Source organism: Thalassophryne amazonica, chromosome 17 (assembly GCF_902500255.1).
Source record: "Thalassophryne amazonica chromosome 17, fThaAma1.1, whole genome shotgun sequence".
Classification (NCBI taxonomy): Eukaryota; Metazoa; Chordata; class Actinopteri; order Batrachoidiformes; family Batrachoididae; genus Thalassophryne; species Thalassophryne amazonica.
The window spans coordinates 45,964,487-45,979,788 of NC_047119.1; the positions used below are offsets into that span (position 1 = coordinate 45,964,487).

General features: G+C 40.5%; 1 long non-coding RNA gene across 1 annotated transcript; it reads left to right on the plus strand.

The window, feature by feature from the left end:
- The first annotated feature begins 1,222 nt into the window (after positions 1-1,222).
- On the plus strand, positions 1,223-12,651 carry LOC117530066. Its single transcript, XR_004566176.1, has 3 exons — positions 1,223-1,234; positions 5,862-5,867; positions 12,596-12,651. It is a non-coding gene; the product is annotated as an uncharacterized LOC117530066 (long non-coding RNA).
- The last annotated feature ends 2,651 nt before the right edge of the window (positions 12,652-15,302 follow it).

Sequence of the window (15,302 nt, forward strand, 5' to 3'; positions counted from 1 at the left end):
AGCACGTGACACATGATGTGCTGCAAAGAAATGTGAAAGACGCTTAACAAAGACACTGCACACTGTCTGGAGTGACAGCTGTCAGTCACAGTGCACTCGAGCTGGAATGAAGACACGGAGCTAAAAATAAGAAGACGGCACAGCGTGCACGGGAGCAGGTGTCAGGACTGATCAGTGCACATATTCTGTTTTGAGGTTCCCTTATGTTCATCATAAGCCCACTGAGTATAACGTAGGTCAGTGCTGGTTTCAGTGATGGAGGACGTTCACCCGGGCACTCCAACTGTGGGGGGTGGGGGGGTGTTGTGTTCATGGATCATAAATCATTATATCAATACATGGATTTAGCGTCAGGTGAAGAGGGGGTCCAGTAGCATAATGCCCTTTCCCCAATTTTTCTTTTTTTTTTTTCATTTTTTAATCTGTAGCCTTTTTCTTGCTTTCTAAGGCAAATTAGGAAGCAAAATACTGCCTGACTGTCATTTTAATAAACACTGGAAATCGTCTGAGGACGATGACATCAGTCCAGCTAGCTGAGCCATCCACTATAGCAACTCATTCTGCAGCCTTTGTTTATGCAAGACCTTTCTTATACGAGGTCTATTAGAAAAGTATCCTACCTTTTTATTTTTTAAAAAAACTATATGGATTTGAATGACATGCGATTCCACCAATCATGCTTGAACCCTCGTGCACATGCGTGAGTTTTTTCACGCGTGTCGGTGACGTCATTTCCCTGTAGGCAGGCCTTGAGTGAGATGTGGTCCCGCCCTCTTGGCTGAATTCCTTTGTTTCACACGCTGCTCAAGACGGCGCGCGTTGCTTTATCAAAATTTTTTCTGGACCTGTGAGGAATATCCGAGTGGACACTATTCGAGAAATTAAGCTGGTTTTCGGTGAAAAGTTTAACGGTTGATGAGAGATTATGGGGTGTTTCTGTCGCTGTAAGGACTTCCCACGGAGCGAGACGTCACGCAGCGCTTCCAGGCACCGTCGTCGGCCTGTTTCGACCTGAAAACATCCTAATTTAAGGCTTAATTCACCCAGGACGTCGTGAGAGAACAGAGAAGATTCAGAAGAGGCCGGCATGAGGACTTTATGCGGACATTCCACTGTTTAAGGACATTTTGTAATGAAAGATGTGCGCGCAAATTCGCCGAGTCGTTTCCGTGACGACTCGGAAAACCTGTGTGCGCCGCGACAGGAAAAACACCTCCGTGTTGAAAACCATTTGGTCCAGCACGATTCACAATTCAATTCAATTTATTTTCATTTATATAGCACCAAATCACAACAAAGCTGCCTCAAGGTGCTTTGCATAAGCAAGGTCTAATCTTACCAACCCAGAGAGCAAGCACACAGGTGACAGAGGTAAGGAAAAACCCCCTCTGATGATTTGAGGAAGAAACCTCAAGCAGACCAGACTCAAAGGGGTGACCCTCTGCTTGGGCCATGCTACTGACACAGTTGACAACACAAATATACAGGAAATTTTGGGAGTACAAGCTGGTGTCTGCAGAAGAAGACACCCACTGCCAGCTGGATGCAGCCGCACCTCAAGCAGAGAGAAAAAAACAGAATCAGGTGGCAGAAAGACTACAAATACAGTATAATTTTGTCAGCATTAAGCAAGAAGAAAAACAGAAGAAATACTAAGGTGATTGCCGGTGTTGCAGACCGACTGGTCCACCCGTAAAATTGGTCCGCCTTTTGCATCTGTGCATGCGTCATTTCGGACCACAGCAGCACGTCTGAGACGGAGTCTCTTCACCCAAAGCAGTCAAATGGATTAATGGGATTATTAACCATCAGATGATAAAGGTAAAACCCCTTAAGTCATTCTAAAGTCAGTTTTAAGCAGAAACGAGGTGAAATTCTGTGACGCTTTGAAATGTCCGACGGACAGTGAACGCATCAGTTAGGAGCTCATTTAGCAGCAGCGCTCTGATCGCGTCTGCCGCCTTTTTTGATGAAATAATGCTGAATTTATGTGGAAATGATTGTTGTACAAAAGCTTCAGATATCTGTCGTTGAGGTCGATGATGACTGGAGTGCAATTTGAAGCAGAAACGAGGTGTTAATCCGTGAACTCCTTCATCGGGGGGACCGATTTTTAGGGGGACCGTTCGGTCGGTGACACCAGTCACTAGCCCTAAGCTTCACTAAAAAGACCCAGACTTTAAAGTTGAGACTGCGACCCGCTCTGTTTACTAATAAAATGAAATTAAAAGGGAAGTGTAGTACCTACCCTTTTCATCTAACCTGCATGACTTTAGTGGAGTGATGCATGTAAATTCCACATAGAAAGGACCAGGGGCCTCATGTGCAAAGGTTGCGTACGCACAAAAACGTGACGTACATGAGTATATGTTCGAATGCCATTACATGAGCCAGAAAGTGAAGCGTTAATGCATGCATTCAGTTGTTTTTTAAAGTTGCTCCTGTATGTGTGATACTAGCTGCTCGGATGCTGGGTACTTTACAAGTCTGGTGCTCGTTTGGCACTGGCTGGTTTTAACTCAGAACAGAAGGTCAGCGAGAGGGTAACGTCTTCAAACTGCTCATTTGAGGAGATAATGGATTCACATTAGAGTGTTTTCTGCTGTGACAAAGCCCCAGTCGTGACCGTGTCAACTGTAATGTTCTTGTGGATAAAAGGTCTGGTTTACACCGAACACTTTTAACTCCACCACCAGACGAGTGTAAAGAACGAGAGAAAGGGAATCAAGTTTTAATCCTGTACGATAGAGTTTCACTGTGGCCCCAATAAATGTAGATTTTTGTCCTTGACTGCAGTCGAAAATGATCCTGGAAGAAAGGAGCTTTGACGGTATCACAATGGCGACTCCGTAACGTCACACTGCACGACGGTTCCACGCCGGATTGTGCAATTGATGTCTTATGTTGCGGACACACTTTCACTCCCTGTGCCACTCTCCACGTGGTTTTCCCACAGCCTGCACTTTTCCTCCTCGCTCATGTGGTTAATGTGGTTGATGGTGTGCAGACATCTTTGTGCAGTAAGGGGAAGTTTGGGGGAGGGGGTGTGTACAAGTTGCTGTTGACTTAAATAACAAAAACCTCCTGCAATTTCTCAAAACAATGGCTTCTTGACTTCTCCATGACCCCCTTGGCTTATCTTTTTAGGGTCACAGCCCCTAAACTTGAACATGCCTTGAAGCTTTTGGTGCGTCGCCACCTCAGGTGAACCACATAGCCGGCAACTCGCCACGAGAGCTACAATCAGTCTCAGTCAACAACCACCCACTTCAGTCCGCACACTTCCACTCTCCATTTTAGTCTGTTGTTTCCCGAATGCAGCAAAAAAGATCAGTGTTAAAAGAACTCTGACAGACTTAACAGTTTTTCCAGAGTTAAAGTAACACTGTCAAAAGAGTGAAAAGTTCAACACTCTGCCACGCTTCAGATGTGTGACTCCAAACTGCATGTGTCAACACAACAGACACACAACAACACAACGCAGCTTTAAGAGTTTTTGGATTTAAATCAACAACCTTCTGGTTACGATGTAAGAGTGCTATCACGGTACCACTATAGTATATATAAATGAATGAAATAAACACCACTGTTGAAAACTCATAACCTCCATCACAAGAAGGCATTTCTTACTCAATTCACTTAATTTATATGGTGCCAAATCACAGCAAAAGTTGCCCCAAGGTGTTTTATAAGAGTAAACTCAAACCTCTGTAGAGTTAATCATCACATGTGGAAAGTTGAATCAACACTGATATGATCATCTGTAAGAAATAACTCCAACATTTGTAAGATTCATCAGAGTGTTAAAAAACATGTTAAGGGCCCTATCTTGATGATACATAGTGTACAGTCTAAAAGTGTAGTCATACTATGACGGATTGAGAAAACTGATTAGTTATGCGCTGAAATAATTTGTCCATTGGCAAATATCACTTAATCCATTGGTCTTTTGGATTTGGGGCCCTGTTGGATGGATGACATCACATTTCTACATTTAAATGGAATTCACCAAGGTCTGAATGCAAATGTGTCTATAATCCAGCTCACTCAGGGATCATAATGTCAAACTTTGTCACTATGTTTGTGTGCAGATAGCATCTTCTCACCATGCCAATGTTCAATACAGTTGCAACAGTGAGGACAACAAACAACCTTCTTTTAGGGTGGCGCCTACTCACCCAGGCAATCTTCCCGGTATGGTCCAACGTTCAGATAAAAGCGCACACAGCCGCACTGTCTGACCTTAGTGAAATGAAGAGCCTTGCTGCATGTCGCCATGTCAAGAACTGTCTTCTCTCCCCGGTACTGAATTTAAACCACACGTTGGAGCTTTGGCCAATCAGAAGCTCAGCGTGAAGCATCAGACAGTCACAGGATATAAATGCATAATTATTGTAGACGTAACAAAGAAGTAGAGGACAAAATTGTAAACAAATATGCAACCAGCTCTCCATCTGATGTCTGTTCAAAATTTTGAACACGCACAAAACTTTACAACAGACTCGTTGGGCATCAGCTGACAAGGAACACATTTAATAAATGAGATGAAGGACTTTTGCAGGACAACATCTGAAGTCAAGGCAAGGCACATGATGCAAAAGGTTTGCATTTAGCCCGATAATCACAGGTTTCCTTTGGACGTAACACGAAATAAAATAATCAGCAATCTGTTATTGACTTTAAGAGCTGTAAAGAAACTGACTGGAGACTGATCCAGTCCAGACTTAAACCTTATTCCTTATTCCTTCAGACATTGTACTATAAAGTCCAGACTAGTACTTGTTGCTATTTTAAGAGTACGGTGGCTTTTTGTAATGGCCGGAAGCACATATGAAAGAGTCATATCTGCTGCCCTCTTCCATAGCTGAGACCGCACGCTCATTATACTCTAATAATATCCAGCACAAACTTACTTAAACTTACTTAACTTTTATTGTTCACTTACTAAAGGCTATGATTATTTCACTTTAAAATACAGAAAGCGCCGGAGCACAGATTCCCTTCGACATGATTTCACACTGATGGAAAACACAGAGACAACCTCGTTATTACCTGTCAGCAAACACCACTTCATACTCTAGTGCTGCTTCTACCCGTGAGACAAAGAGGGGTTTTGTTCGGTGCGTCTCCCGCTGCCAAACACAATACCATGTGGAAGTTTGTACGGGTCTGCTCACGTCCTGACTCGTGTCCAGCTTCTATTTACAGACTGCTGATGGTGCCGACTCACCTGCTTTAACCAAACATTTTCAGCGGCCGACGCTTTGATTCTGTGTGCAGTGAAGAGGTCAAATGCTGATGGGTCACAGGTCCATGACAGAAAGGGACGGAGAAGGATTCAACACAAGAAAACATTAAATCTAAACTTGAGTGTCCCAAGTGACTTCTAGCAAACAGTAGATGAAATTATACACAGGTAGCTCAGCGGGTTAAGGAGTTGGTTGAAGTAGAGCTGGGTTTGGTTCCCAGTCATGCATCCTGCCTGTGTACTTGGCCAACAACGTTCATCGGCATTGTCTCAGTCTACCCAGCTGTAAATGGGCATCAACCTATGTCGGACCGGGGTCCTGTCCAGGGAGGAGTTGCAGACGCTCATTTGCTCAACACTAAGAAATATGGGGATAAACACAACCACCCTATGAAATGCCTATGCAGGATTGCCTTTTGATTGACTCCTCTGCTACTCCATTGTGAAACTAGTAATGTGCAACAGAGGCCAGCAGGTGGTGCTGTGCAGAAGAAGTTAATTAGCCCACACTTCCCATGGCCAAAAGACACTCTAGCAACAGACGCTAGAGCCCACAGGTTTTAGCCTCATGGTTAGACCGCCTGTCTCCCGTCTTGGTCCCCAGGGAACTGAGCCCAGAGTGGGAAAGGTTACAGATGCAACAGACAAAAGTTACACTGTTTCTCCAAACAAAGCCACAGAAGCCTATAAGTCCCACAGAGCTGTTTTTGTGGCTTCCCTCACTGCCCTTGAACAGTTAGCTTTTGAGAGCTGCTGACTTCAAAATGGTTTACCATACTGTCACGGCCAGGCCTGTCACCTTGCCAACTAAAACAACAACAACAACAAAAAAACTAACCCCCAAAAAGTCAGATACGAGGTCTGTTAGAAAAGTATCAGACCTTTTTATTTTTTGCAAAAACCATATGGATTTGAATCATGTGTGATTGCATCAGCCAAGCTTGAACCTTCGTGCGCATGTGTGAGTTTTTTTACGCCTGTCGGTCGCCCTCAGCCACTGTGGGCCATCTTTAATCCGGTTGTAATGCTCCTTAATCTGTGTGATGCCCATAAGATCTTCACCGAAAGCCATCTGAATTTTCCAAATGGTTTCCACTTGGCTGTCTCTCACAGTTTCTGAAAAAATTTTGATGCAGCAAAGCGGCAGTCGATCAGCCATTTTCCTGACAATGAAAATCCGCTGAGGGGGCTGGACCACTCCTCCCACAAAGCGTGCTCACAGGCGAATGACGCAACCGACAGGCATGAAAAAACTCACGCATGTGCACGAAGGTTCAAGCTTGGCTGATGCAATCACACGTGATTCAAATCCATATGGTTTTTGCAAAAAATAAAAAGGTCCGTTACTTTTCTAACAGACCTCGTATTTCACCTTGTTGTTGCTGTCCATTCGGCTGCTCCCATTTTTGCTCGGGGTCACCACAGCGGATACACCCACAACTGCATTGGTATTTTTGCCTTGCAAACTAAAAATAACTATCCTCCAAAAAGAAGTTAGTTAAGGTCAGTTATACCACGGTCAGTGAGAATTCCATGTCTAACTGGCATGCATTATTTTCATGTATACGCACACGTAGTTCAGCGAGTTAAGTCACTGTTATAATCACTCCGCTCTGGTCGTCACCATAGCAACGTGCAAATTAGTTGGCGCAGATCAGCTGTGTTTTGACAAGTGAATGACAGAAACATGATAAAAACATGGCTTTCCAAGTGAATTTTATTATTTTTGGCCAAAATAAAATGTTTGAGGAATGGAAAGAGGAGGAGAGCAAACAAGAAGAACAGCAAAAGCAACGGCATAAAGATTTAACATCAGATGAACTGGACAAGATTGAAGACGGGAAAGAAAAGAGAACGGTTCTATCCTTGCGGGCTGTCGGAGTGCTCCGCATCAAAACAGCGAGCGTAGTTTCTGGACCTGTTGCCAGAGTTGGCCGCAGCTCGACACAGCAGAGGGGGGCGGTGTGAGTGTCCTGCTGCGGCGCGAGCCCACAGACTCGGTAAGCGCATCTGAGACAAAATATCTTGAGACTGGTATAAAATAGTCCCAAATACTCATACATTTTTATCAAGTTCTGTTAACTTAAATAAATATTTGTGTGTTAGCTCACTGTGTGGGACCATGGTATAAGCGGATTAAACAACTCGAAGCCGTGCATTATACGGTTTGAATGCACTTTGCAGAGTAACACCACTCCGCTTCGCCTCATGGTGTTTTAGACTCCGCGTCGTGCATTCAAACCGTGTAATGCATGGCTTCTCGTTGTTTAATCCTTACGTATGTCAACTTGGGAACTAAAACTAACTATCCTCCAAAAATAAGTTAGTTAAGGTCAGGTTTGTCACCTTGGGAACTAAAAATATCTATCCTCCAAAAAGAAGTTAGTTAAGGTCAGGTTTGTCACCTTGGAAACTAAAAATAACTATCCTCCAAAAAGAAGTTCGTTAAGGTCAGGTTTGTCACCTTGGGAACTAAAAATAACTATCCTCCAAAAAGAAGTTAGTTAAGGTCAGGTTTGTCACCTTGGGAACTAAAAATAACTATCCTCCAAAAAGAAGTTAGTTAAGGTCAGGTATGTCACCTTGGGAACTAAAAATAACTATCCTCCAAAAAGAAGTTCGTTAAGGTCAGGTTTGTCACCTTGGGAACTAAAAATAACTATCCTCCAAAAAGAAGTTAGTTAAGGTCAGGTATGTCACCTTGGGAACTAAAAATAACTATCCTCCAAAAAGAAGTTAGTTAAGGTCAGGTTTGTCACCTTGGGAACTAAAAATAACTATCCTCCAAAAAGAAGTTAGTTAAGGTCAGGTATGTCACCTTGGGAACTAAAAATAACTATCCTCCAAAAAGAAGTTAGTTAAGGTCAGGTTTGTCACCTTGGGAACTAAAATAACTATCCTCCAAAAAGAAGTTAGTTAAGGTCAGGTATGTCACCTTGGGAACTAAAAATAACTATCCTCCAAAAAGAAGTTAGTTAAGGTCAGGTATGTCACCTTGGGAACTAAAAATAACTATCCTCCAAAAAGAAGTTAGTTAAGGTCAGGTTTGTCACCTTGGGAACTAAAAATAACTATCCTCCAAAAATAAGTTAGTTAAGGTCAGGTATGTCACCTTGGGAACTAAAAATAACTATCCTCCAAAAAGAAGTTCGTTAAGGTCAGGTTTGTCACCTTGGGAACTAAAAATAACTATCCTCCAAAAAGAAGTTAGTTAAGGTCAGGTTTGTCACCTTGGGAACTAAAAATAACTATCCTCCAAAAAGAAGTTAGTTAAGGTCAGGTATGTCACCTTGGGAACTAAAAATAACTATCCTCCAAAAGAAGTTCGTTAAGGTCAGGTTTGTCACCTTGGGAACTAAAAATAACTATCCTCCAAAAAGAAGTTAGTTAAGGTCAGGTATGTCACCTTGGGAACTAAAAATAACTATCCTCCAAAAAGAAGTTAGTTAAGGTCAGGTATGTCACCTTGGGAACTAAAATAACTATCCTCCAAAAAGAAGTTAGTTAAGGTCAGGTTTGTCACCTTGGGAACTAAAAATAACTATCCTCCAAAAATAAGTTAGTTAAGGTCAGGTATGTCACCTTGGGAACTAAAAATAACTATCCTCCAAAAAGAAGTTAGTTAAGGTCAGGTTTGTCACCTTGGGAACTAAAAATAACTATCCTCCAAAAAGACATTAGTTAAGGTCAGGTATGTCACCTTGGGAACTAAAAATAACTATCCTCCAAAAAGAAGTTAGTTAAGGTCAGGTATGTCACCTTGGGAACTAAAAATAACTATCCTCCAAAAAGAAGTTCGTTAAGGTCAGGTTTGTCACCTTGGGAACTAAAAATAACTATCCTCCAAAAAGAAGTTAGTTAAGGTCAGGTATGTCACCTTGGGAACTAAAAATAACTATCCTCCAAAAAGAAGTTAGTTAAGGTCAGGTTTGTCACCTTGGGAACTAAAAATAACTATCCTCCAAAAAGAAGTTAGTTAAGGTCAGGTTTGTCACCTTGGGAACTAAAAATAACTATCCTCCAAAAAGAAGTTCGTTAAGGTCAGGTTTGTCACCTTGGGAACTAAAAATAACTATCCTCCAAAAAGAAGTTCGTTAAGGTCAGGTATGTCACCTTGGGAACTAAAAATAACTATCCTCCAAAAAGAAGTTAGTTAAGGTCAGGTTTGTCACCTTGGGAACTAAAAATAACTATCCTCCAAAAAGAAGTTAGTTAAGGTCAGGTTTGTCACCTTGGGAACTAAAAATAACTATCCTCCAAAAAGAAGTTAGTTAAGGTCAGGTTTGTCACCTTGGGAACTAAAAATAACTATCCTCCAAAAAGAAGTTAGTTAAGGTCAGGTTTGTCACCTTGGGAACTAAAAATAACTATCCTCCAAAAATAAGTTAGTTAAGGTCAGGTATGTCACCTTGGGAACTAAAAATAACTATCCTCCAAAAAGAAGTTAGTTAAGGTCAGGTTTGTCACCTTGGGAACTAAAAATAACTATCCTCCAAAAAGACATTAGTTAAGGTCAGGTATGTCACCTTGGGAACTAAAAATAACTATCCTCCAAAAAGAAGTTAGTTAAGGTCAGGTATGTCACCTTGGGAACTAAAAATAACTATCCTCCAAAAAGAAGTTCGTTAAGGTCAGGTTTGTCACCTTGGGAACTAAAAATAACTATCCTCCAAAAAGAAGTTAGTTAAGGTCAGGTATGTCACCTTGGGAACTAAAAATAACTATCCTCCAAAAAGAAGTTAGTTAAGGTCAGGTTTGTCACCTTGGGAACTAAAAATAACTATCCTCCAAAAAGAAGTTAGTTAAGGTCAGGTTTGTCACCTTGGGAACTAAAAATAACTATCCTCCAAAAAGAAGTTCGTTAAGGTCAGGTTTGTCACCTTGGGAACTAAAAATAACTATCCTCCAAAAAGAAGTTCGTTAAGGTCAGGTTTGTCACCTTGGGAACTAAAAATAACTATCCTCCAAAAATAAGTTAGTTAAGGTCAGGTATGTCACCTTGGGAACTAAAAATAACTATCCTCCAAAAAGAAGTTAGTTAAGGTCAGGTTTGTCACCTTGGGAACTAAAAATAACTATCCTCCAAAAAGACATTAGTTAAGGTCAGGTATGTCACCTTGGGAACTAAAAATAACTATCCTCCAAAAAGAAGTTAGTTAAGGTCAGGTATGTCACCTTGGGAACTAAAAATAACTATCCTCCAAAAAGAAGTTCGTTAAGGTCAGGTTTGTCACCTTGGGAACTAAAAATAACTATCCTCCAAAAAGAAGTTAGTTAAGGTCAGGTATGTCACCTTGGGAACTAAAAATAACTATCCTCCAAAAAGAAGTTAGTTAAGGTCAGGTTTGTCACCTTGGGAACTAAAAATAACTATCCTCCAAAAAGAAGTTAGTTAAGGTCAGGTTTGTCACCTTGGGAACTAAAAATAACTATCCTCCAAAAAGAAGTTCGTTAAGGTCAGGTTTGTCACCTTGGAACTAAAAATAACTATCCTCCAAAAAGAAGTTCGTTAAGGTCAGGTATGTCACCTTGGGAACTAAAATAACTATCCTCCAAAAAGAAGTTAGTTAAGGTCAGGTTTGTCACCTTGGGAACTAAAAATAACTATCCTCCAAAAAGAAGTTAGTTAAGGTCAGGTTTGTCACCTTGGGAACTAAAAATAACTATCCTCCAAAAAGAAGTTAGTTAAGGTCAGGTTTGTCACCTTGGGAACTAAAAATAACTATCCTCCAAAAAGAAGTTAGCCAGGTGTAAAATATCTGGTCATGTTTGAGTGACAGCACCCCCCTCCCTGGTCTCTCTGTCTCACACACACACACACAAAAAATTGCTGGATTAGAAGCAAAGATCCTCTGACAGCCAGTCCAACTGCACAGAATGTAGTCTTTGACTGCCTGAGCCACAACATTTGCTTGAAGTCATTATCGGCACAGTAGACTCTGTTATTAAGCGTCATCAGACGACCAGACGTAGCAGATGATGTCCATGACGGCGCAACAGAAGAGGCCTTTTTAAAATCCTCTGTCTCTCTTTTCTGCCCACTCCACAGAAGAAGCAACATTAAGCTCTCAGCCGTTCGGAGCGGCGCCACCGACTGGGCCTCAGGAAAGCTGGGCGGAAAAGCTAACGTGGGAAAGCCGCTTCTCTCAGAATGGAAGCATGAACATTTTACAACGAGTCGCTCATAATTTTTACACCACCTTCTGAATGATACATTCCCCACATGTCCCTGAGATTTATATTCTCGTCACAAAGTCTCCCAGAACTCTCTCCTGTTTGCATGCAAAGGAGCGGCTGCCGATCAGCTCGCGCCTCTCTACCTCTTACATAAATAAATTAAAGTTTAATGAGGCTTCTGTTTATCATTCCTCCCGTCTTTCTCCTTCTGTTGCCAACTCTTTGCTCACTCACACATTCAGGGACTTTCTCTCCTCCCGCCGTCTCTTTCACCCAAGAAGACTTTTCCACGTTTAGCAGAAAAAAATAATAATTTCCCTCAATTTCCATTTAATTTCAGTTCATTGAGTAGTACTTTCTCATAATTACAATATATTAAGTTATAATATGTGAAATATGTTCATATGATTGTCACTTTTGACTAATCTCATATTTTTTTCCCACCATGCTTACAATCTCTTGGAATCATCATTTAACTTCACATAATGTAGGCTGACGATGTAAGTATGACAACATTCCTCTTTAATACAGTGACTTAGCATGTTAGTTCGTTATGACTTAGCATTCTTTTATTATCTTCTTATTAGCCTGCAAAATGTATACTCCATCTCACACTCTCAGGTGATGCATTGCATTGTGGGAGAGGTGAGAGGTCATCTGACCCAAACATAGCCGAAGCAGCGCTATTTAAATCTAAGTAATTTCTCTCTGTTTATCAGTATTTTGTGTCTGTCTGTTGCCAGCAGCTGTGGTAATAAAGTTGCTGCAGTTAAAAAGCTCATAGTTGGATCTCGGTGCTCTTAACTGAGTGTCCGCAAGGTCCAAAGCATTTTTTTAGGACTTTATTAGAGCAAAAAAGAACAAAGGAATATAGTGACAGCTCTCAGTATGTATAACAAAGAATCAGATGTAATAACGAAACGATTATGAACCTCCAAAGAAAATACAATCTGCATTACATCATTTCATCAATGAGTCGGGTTTATTGTATCCGTTATAATGCGGTCTGAAGCGTTTACTTTGAAAATTACAGTGTTTAAAGCGGGACACCTGGATATCCTAATAATAATGGAAGAGGACTGCGGTTCTATTTTGTGGCTTTTCTTCTCTTAACTGGGGCCATGATTAAGAGGGACGGCCGGGGGCTTGAGGTGAAGTTATTGGACCAAGAATGTTTTCATTAATCAGGAACGAAAGTCGGAGGTTCGAAGACGATCAGATACCGTTGTAGTTCGGAGCATATGCGATGCCAACTTGCAATCCTGCAACGTTATTCCCGTGACCCGCCCTGGCAGCGTCCGGTGTACCGGTTACACTGGGAAGACGGGTAGAGATAGAAGGGCACTGCAGATTAATTTGACTCGACATGGCCCGGACACAGAAAGGATGAACAGAGAGATCACTCTTTTGCTTCCATCAGCTCCTGTCAGTGTTTATTCTCACCGTTCTTTGTTGGTGGAGCAATTTGTGTGGTTAATTTCAATAAAGAACGAGACTCCAGCATACTAACTAGTTATGTGGTCCTGAACGCTTGGCACCAGCTTCTTAGAGGGACAAGTGGCGTTCAGCCACACGAGACTGAGCAAAAACATGAGTAATTTTGACAGTAGTGAAGAAGAAAGCAAACATTCAAACTCCAGTCGTATTGTTTAAGCCTGCAGCAAGCCGGCTCCCCTGACCGCTGACCCGGAAGTGCTATAGGCTCTCCCAGGCATGCACAATCGTAACTGTGAGATGGCTCATTTAATTATGACTTAGCATCTCTAACTGAACATCTCTTGCTATTATGACTTCACATCATGTTATTATTGTTATGAGCATGAAAAACGTATATAATTATGACTTAGCATGTTGTTATGACCTCATTATTAGCCTGTACAACTTATGTAATTATGACTTAGCATGTTGTTATGACCTCATTATTAGCCTGTACAACTTATGTAATTATGACTTAGCATGTTGTTATGACCTCGTTATTAGCCTGTACAACTTATGTAATTATGACTTAGCATGTCTACGTAACATTTACCAAGACTTTGCATCTATTTATTATCTTGTCATTAGACTGAACAACAGATAATTATGACATAACATCTCTAACTGAACATTTCTTGCTATTATGACTTCACAACATGTTATTATTGTTATGCGCCTGAACAACTTATATAATTATGATTTAGCATCTTGTTATGATCTCGTTATTAGCCTGTACAACTTATGTAATTATGACTTAGCATCTCTACATAACATTTACCATTAAGACTTTGCATCTATTTATTATCTTGTCATTAGACTGAACAACAGATAATTATGACCTAGCATGTTGTTATTATCTCATTATTAGCCTGTACAACTTATGTAATTATGACTTAGCACCTGTACATAACATTTACTATTACAACATTGTATCTATTTATTATCTTGTTATTATGCTGATCATCTTATATAATTATGATTTAGCGTCTTGTTATTTTCTTGTTATTAGCCTGTGCAAACTTTTGGAATTATGACTTAGCATCTCTACGTAGCATTTACCATTATGATTTTGCATCTATTTATTATCTTGTTATCAGACTGTACAACTCATAATTATGACTTAGCTTATTATTATCTCATTATTAGCCTGTACAACTTATGTAATTATGACTTAGCATCTTGTAATTATCTCATTATTAGCCTGTACAACATATGTAATTATGACTTAGCATCGCTACATAACATTTACCATTACGACTTTCCATCTATTTATTATGTTGTTATTTGGCTAAACAACTTTTATAATTATGACTTAGCATGTTGTTATTATCTTGTTATTAGCCTGCACAACAAAGTAATTCTGACTTATCATCTCTACTTATCATTTACTATTGTGATTTAGCATCTTCTTACAATCTTATTATTCGGCTGAACAAATTCTGACTTGGCATCTTGTTATTTTCTCCTCATTAGCGTTAACAACATATAATTATGACTTGGCATGCCTATCCCAGTGGTATTATATAAATTAGCATTTTGTAGTGATGATTTAGATTTCATATGTGAGGTTGTGAACAATTTAATATTTTTATTTATATAAAAGTAAATCAGAGCATAAATAATCTCACATATGATATATCCTCCTGACTACTAGGACACACACACACACACACACACACACACACACACACACACACACACACACACACACACACACACACACACACACACACATATATATATATACACACATACACACATATATATGTGTATGTGTGTGTCCTGGTATTCAGGAGGATATAAGAGTAAAGTGTTGACATTATTCACTTCATGAGGAAGGACACTGATGAGAGGGATAATAAAATACATACTTACTACTTACTACTACTGTTGACAGTTCCTATGGTAAAGACTATTTATGTCTGTAAACAGTGATTTTATGGGACAGGAGGGAGGAAAAAAAAAATCATTCATGTTTTACTTAAATTGCAGTTAAAGGCCGCCACCTACTGGCAGTGTTTGTTCATGACAAGATTTATTTCATATTTCGACTGGCTCAGAGACATGCCTCTCAACAAAATGTCCCAAGGACAAGTTTTACAGGTGGAGGGACACGACCCCCCCCCCCCCAAACAACAACAACAACAAAAAACCAAAACAAAAACAAAGACAAAAAAACAACACCAAACAAACAAACAAAAACAGCGACTCTACTTAGAAAACTGAGGGTCGAGTTCTGAAACAGTGCAAGATACATTGACACACACACACACACACACACACACACACACACACACACACACACACACACACACACACACACACACACACACACACACACACACACACACACACACACACACACACACACACACACACTGCATGTATATCCACTGTAATC